Source organism: Jaculus jaculus, chromosome 6 (assembly GCF_020740685.1).
Source record: "Jaculus jaculus isolate mJacJac1 chromosome 6, mJacJac1.mat.Y.cur, whole genome shotgun sequence".
Taxonomy (NCBI): domain Eukaryota; kingdom Metazoa; phylum Chordata; class Mammalia; order Rodentia; family Dipodidae; genus Jaculus; species Jaculus jaculus.
In genome coordinates this window covers 41266969-41274192 of record NC_059107.1, presented here as the reverse complement: position 1 = coordinate 41274192, position 7224 = coordinate 41266969, and the positions used below count along the sequence as shown (strand labels likewise).

Below are 7224 nucleotides of genomic sequence, written 5' to 3'. Positions count from 1 at the left end.
CCATTCTAGTTCTTTGAAGTTTTGCATAATACAACCATAAAAGAAAAGTTAAATAACAAATAGAAGTTTAATATATTTTGATATTTTCACTTTTTTTTTTTTTTTTGAGGTAGGGTCTCACTCTAGCCTAGGCTGACCTGGAATTCACACTGTAGTCTCAAGGGTGGCCTTGAACTCATGGCAATCCTCGTACCTCTGCCTCCCGAGTGATGGGATTGAAGGCATGCGCCACCACGACCGGCTACACAATGTATTTTTTAATAAAGTTAAATGCCACATAGGCTTCCTCTTCCTGTTGGGTAGTTAGCACAGCCACATCAGCTTCACGTGATTACAGAGAATCTACCAGATCGTCGTCAGTCCACTCTTCCTCCTCCAGTCTGGGTTTCTTGGATACGTAGTCGTCATCTTCATAGCCCTTCCTCTTCTTCGTAGTTACATTAAGTGCCAGGTCTGCGGAGTGACATCGTTCTAGCTTCTGTTTCAGAAGAACAACTTCTTCAGATCTGGGCGGCTCATACTTTTTGATTAGGTTTCTCATGCTTTTCATTATATCTAGTAACTGTGACAAACAAGTTCTGTTTTCTTTCAGCATTAGATTCTCGGACAAATAACTTTCCATGGTAATTCTAGCCCTGGAAGCGCTAGATAAAATGGCAGTTAGGGCAATTTGGGAAGGTGTATATAACAGGTAAGCATCCGTCAATGCAATTCTATTAAGAAAGTCATCAGCTGTTTTCTTCAAAATCTCTGGATTCTCCAACATGGTATAGCGAGTCTTTATATCAATGAGGAAGCCTTCAAATGGTCTATATGGGTTGTGGACAATGAGGTGAAAGTTTAATTGTTGTATGAGCAGTAGTTCATATTCCAATATCTGTTCCAGTGCCTTCTCCTGCCCAAGGGGACTCTCGCGAAGATTCCCAACAAACTGAGGACTAGACACGTTGAATTCATCCACTTTGCAGGCCAAAAATGCACATGTGAGCCACAACAGACCGTGGCATTGCTGGCTTAAGTACTGAACAGAATTCCAATAATCTTTTCTCATAGTATTTGCATAGTATCGCTTCTTCGTGAGGCTCAAGAAAGATGGGATCATTTGGAAGAACCTTCCCGGAGGCCGCTGGCGAAGGTCCAGCGGCGCCGCTGGCTGCAGCTGTGGAACACCTGGGCCGGGCCCGGGCGCCGCTGACAACCTCCACCGCGCACCGGTGCCCGCAGCAGCCCTGGCCCAGCGCGACGGCTGGTGCGCCGGATATTAAATTCTTAATTATTTTACATGATTATTAATGGTGATGAATTTTCTCAATGATGCAAATCCTCTTTTTATTTATTGTGAACAGAGTACATGCTGAGAGTGAGAGAGAAAAAGAGGACAGAAAAGAAGAAGAAAAAGAAGAAGAAAAAGACCACAATGACGACAACAAAGTCAGAGGAATTGGCACATTGGAGTCCCTTCCCACTGCAAACCTAATCCAGATGCATGTGTACTGGGGAAATGGAACTACTTCATCAGGTTTTGCCTTTAAATTCAGAGCTATCTCTCCAACCCAAGATTAATTTCATTAAATGCATATAATATTCCAATATTTCCAATCAACATGACTTTATTTAGATGTAATCCTATTGTAAGACAGGAAAGATTTATTTCAGGAAATACATGTTAAATCACTCTTTGTATTCACAGGGATTCACATTCTTCTACACAATTAACTTTCACAAGTGTGCTCAACCCCCAAATCTCCTGACTTCTGGATGCAGGGAATTGCAGTGTAAGTGTTTTATGCTCATGTGATCGTGTGTGCATAGCTCTCCTCATGTTGCTGGTCACTCACGTGAAACCACGTTCCCAGTTTTGTTTGTTCTTAAGTTTTATTCTAATCACACAAGGATTTATCCTTGATCACTGTGGGCTGTTTCCCCTGGGTGTAAATACACAACGCTATCATCAGTTAGCCATGTCTCCAGCAGGGGGCACAATTAACTCATGTCTATCAAGTCAAAAGAACTAGAGCTGCTAATGGATCTAGCCCAAGGAAGAGTAAAACAAGCTCCTACTTACTGATGCACTTGGTAACCTGCCATGTCTGCAGGTCTGACCACTTCTGTGAGAGTGGTCTGGGAATATTCCACATCACTCAGACTGTGGGGTCACACAGCCTTACCACAGAATTCCAGTTTCTGCAGCACTAGCTTCCCGTAAAAGAAGTAATGAGAACAAGGGCTGGAGAGATGGCTTAGTGGTTAAGCGCTTGCCTGTGAAGCCTAAGGATCCCGGTTCGAGGCTTGATTCCCCAGGTCCCAGTTAGCCAGATGCACAAGAGAGTGCAAGCGTCTGGAGTTCGTTTGCGGTGGCTGGAGGCCCTGGCACGCCCATTCTCTATCTTCTCTCCCTATCTGCCTCTTTTTCTCTCTGTCACTGTCAAATAAATAAAAATAAACAAAAACATTAAAAAAAAAAAAAAGAAGTAATGAGAACAACACTGTCCCCAGGTCCATCAGCACCCAGGACAGCGATTCATCCTCTGGATCTCTGAGTTGCAGTACTGGCATGGAGGCTGAGCAGAAGTAGAGCCCTGCCTTGTGGAATATTCCCAGACCACTCTCACAGAAGTGGTCAGACCTTACCCACAGGGAGGAAGTTCCTAGCCTTCACCCGCATCCCACATTCACATCTCTCACATTAAAGCCCCTCATGACATTTTTAAGGTCCAGTAGAGCCAATTACCCCTCTGCATCCAAACCGTATCATATCATTTCAGTGTTCTGCAAAACCCACACACATTCTCTTTCTGGTGATAAACAGGGTTGAAGGGCCTAGGTTCTGAGGACACCACCAACAGTGGACGTTAACAGTGTGAGGCGGGTACACTTAAGAATAAGGCAAGTAGCAGTTATTCTAAGTGACAAAAGTAACATTCAGGAGATCAGCGAACAAAAATAATAATAATAGTAATAATAAGACCACACAGAAAGTTAACATAAGGAATAGTAAGTAAGATATACTACTGAGCATGATGACATTGCCTTTGTTACTTATGGTTTTACATATATGTGTGTGTGTGTGTGTGTGTGTGTGTGTATAATTCATTTATCTTGGTTATATTTATTAGTTTTACTTTTCTATATATAATAAAGGAGATTTATAAAGGCAGTTGAAAACTTTGTAGTTAATCATGCAATTGAATTTCTGAAGACAGTTTATATTTGTACTTATTATGTAAAGCAGGTTAAGTTTAAATCAGGTCTTTATCTCTACACACAAAGGAATTGGCACCAAAAAGTACTTATTATTAATTAGTTTTGTACTCAGTGAATACAGTCAAGTTGGTACCATTGTTAGCCTTCTCTAATGAATAACAATAAATAGGAGAAAAAGATCAGGACACCATGATAAAAGAGACTGATTGAAAGGGAGAGGGGATTTAATGGAGAGTGGAGTTTCAAAGGAGAAAGTGGGGAGAGGGAATTACCATGGAATACTGCTTGCAATCATGGAAGTTGTCAATAAATTTTTTTAAGTACTTATTAGAAAGAGTAAGACACACAAAGACAACAGGAAATCTGTGATACAAGGAATACTCTAAGGAGCAACAACACAATCCAGGTGGCTATCTTAGTGAAGTTCCAGTGAGTGCCTATTTAACCACATTCCATGACAGTGGCAAACCAGAGACTCTGCAAAATTTAAAGACAAACCTCATCAATTCAGATGCCCACTCCACTATGTGTTCATAGTTATTAAACTGATTTAAACACTGAAATATACAATAATAATCTACATGTTTCCAAAACGTGGAGAATGAAATAACCCACAGAAAATGTCTAAAGTTACACAGAGGGAGCTGGCAAAGAACCCAGAGTTCGCATGGTGTCTTTGCATACGTACCCTCCACAAGCTACCTTACAACTGCTTTATTTGCAAAAACTGTGGGAGGCAGTGTACAAATACCCCAAAACTTTCAGCTTTTGGGTCTTGATACAGGGAAATCAACTGGAGTGGTTAGGCGATTAAAGCAAGTGTCTTGACAGCTTAAACATCTGTCCAGGCCCTCTCTTGATTTCTAAATTAGAATTCGGGCATGCGGCCATATGGATGCTTCTATATGGTATATTATGGAAGTCAAGTTGAGCCAATAACTTGATGGTGATGCTAGTCTCACATCTCCCGAGCTATGCTAAGTTCATTGTTCCTATTCGTTAGATAGCAATATTATAAACTAATTTTAAAAGACTTATTTAGGTTGCTACCTCTTTGTAATGTCACTATAGTAACATTAATTGGCATCATTTTTTTTCTTCTACTTAAATAACCTTACTAATACAGGAATAACAGGAAATGATCATTAAGGGAAAAGATCCTAAATACAAAGTAATGCTTATTATTTTTCTTACAAAAATATCATCCATTTCACTCATATCATGGCATTTAAACATTTACATAATTTAAAACCTTCTAATTTCCAGAACTGTGGTGGTTTGATTCAGGTGTCCTTCATAAACTTAGGTGTTTTGAATGCTAGATCCAAGGTGATAGAGATTTGGGTGTTACAGCCAGTCTTCCCTTGACAGTATTTGTCACACTCTCCTGTGCTCTTGTCTACCTGATGTTGCCCAGGGGGTGACATCCACCCTCTGCTCATGCCATCGTTTTCTCCTGCAATCATGGAGCTTCCTCTCAAGCCTATAAGTGAAAATAAACCTCTTTTTCCCACAATCTGCTCTTAGTTGGGTGATTTCTACCAGCAATGCAAACCTGACTGCAACAGTAAAGTTGTACAAGGAGTGGGATTGCTGCTAGACTCCTGACTGTGTGGCTTTGGCCTTTTGGAGCGGATTTTCAAGAGGATTGTGGTAGGATTTGAAATGTTGGTGTAAGAGATGCTTTGCAGTGCTGTAAATACAGCTTGGTTAACTATTCTGGCCATAGTTGCACGACCTGAATGCTGTAAGAACTATGGACTGTGAAGATTGGCTTATGAAGGTGAGAAAGAGATTTGCTTGGATTGGGCTAGCAGTTTGTGTGAGAAGCTTGCTCTTATGCCTGTGTCCTGAGAAGTTGTGCAGGGTTACTCTTTGTAAAAATGAACAGGTATGAGCAGAGTGATATGGCACACACACACACACACACACACACACACACACACAAAATCTTTGGGTGAACTGCTTCTCATTCAGCTGCAATTTAGAGATTACAAGCTTTGAGATTGGGCCAGCTGACCTGAAATAGGACAACAGAAAGAATGTAGGCACTTTTGAAGGGGCCTGAGTGCTTAAAGAGTGTCTTGTTCTTCAAAGTCTGCTTTATCCCCCCCACACACATCTATTAACAAATTGGCACATTACCTGGTATTGTGACATACAAGAAATGCAGGCAACAGAGGGTCATTGAGTTTGCAACATGGCCTTGTGTTTTGGAAATGACCATTGGCAGTGTGCAGCACATTTGCTGGATGCTTGCATGGAGACCCAATGGAGCCATGAAGATGAACTGTGGATTGCAGTTGGAGACCCAGTGGAGATGCTGGGACCAGGAGATGGCTGCAAAGGAAAGCTGCCGGCCCTGATGAAGTTTTCCAGGACTGTGAGTATCCTAGATGAAGGGGTGGAATCAGACATCCAGAGACTTATTGCTGGTTAGAGTTCTCAGACTGGGAGATTTGTCACTAACTAGAGTTATTGGATGTGGAGCTACAGAGTTTGGTGTTTGACTGTTTAAATCATGTATTGCTTGAGTCATTATTTGCTATACCCAATGCCATCTTTTGCAGTGTGAATGCTTATTCTGTGAAATTATGGATTTTTTAGGGATTCTTTTAGTATTATGCCTCAGTTAGAAGATCTTGGACTATGGGGATGTTTGAATATCACTGGGATTGATAAAAACTATGGGGACTTTTAAAGTTGGACTGAATGCATTGCATTTTACATCATGGATGGTTATCCGTTTATGGGGGCCAGGGTCAGAATGTGGTGGTTTGATTCAGGTGTCCCCCATAAAAGTAGGTGCTCTGAATGCTAGATCCCCAGCTGATGGAGATTTGGGAATTAACACCTCCTAGAGGCAGTGTATTTTGGGGGGGGGGGGGGCTTATGGGTGTTATAGCCAGTTTCCCCTTGCTAGTGTCTGGCACACTCTCCTATTGCTATTGTCCAACTTTTTTCAGCCAGGGGGTGATGTCCACCCTCTGCTCATGCCATCATTTTCCCCTGTCATCATGGAGCTTCTTTTTGAGCATATTAGCCAAAAGAAACCTCTTTTTTCCACATGCTGCTCTTGGTTGGGTGATTTCTGTCAGCAATGTAAACCTGACTGCAACACAGAACTAAAAGAAAAAAATCACTTCTGCTAAAGACTGACATCCTTTTTATCTCTTTTTTTTTCCTGATTTTTATTAACATTTTCCATGATTATAAAAAATATCTCATGGTAATACCCTCCCCCCACTTTCCCCTTTGAAATTCCATTCTGCATCATATCCCCTCCCCATCTCAATCAGTCTCTCTTTTATTTTGATGTCATTGTCTTTTCCTCCTCTTATGATGGTCTTGTGTAGGTAGTGTCAGGCACGGTGAGGTCATGGATATGCAGGCCATTTTATGTCTGGAGGAGCATGTTGTAAGGAGTCCTACACTTCCTTTGACTATTACATTCTTTTCTCCACCTTTTCTGCATTAGACCCTGAGCCTTGGAAGCTGTGATCAAGATGTTACTCAGTACTGCAGTCACTACTTTCCAGTACTATGATACCTTCTGAGTCATCCCAAGGTCACTTCCATCCGAAAAGAGAAGATTCTCTACACAAAGTGAGAGTAGCATTAATATAAGGGCATAAACATTAAGAGAAGTGCTTACTGGGCAGTTTAACAAGCATAGTATATACACTTATTCAGACATCAGCAGATGTTATACCCCTAGGGATCATGACTACCCCTCTTTTAAGTTTTCAGTATCAGGGACATATTCCCTCCATGCCTCCCCGTAGAGCAGGCTTCCATTCCAATTGGTGGTCAGTTGGTTTCCACCATGACAGACGTGCCACTATTGCATCCGTTGACTCATTTGGCCTGGCTGGCCAATTATAAGGCTTGCAGTGTCTATTGTTGAGTATCTTCACTGGTGGTATCTCTTTCTCCCATTGAACTACATGTAGAATGGCTTCTTCCAGCTTTCTGTCAGCTGGTCTACATGGAGGAGGTTACCAGCTCAGTTCCAGTAGG

General features: G+C 41.6%; 1 pseudogene; it reads right to left on the bottom strand.

Moving 5' to 3' along the window:
* Positions 1-242: 242 nt before the first annotated feature.
* On the bottom strand, positions 243-2138 carry LOC123461483 (annotated as a pseudogene).
* Between the last annotated feature and the right edge of the window lie 5086 nt (positions 2139-7224).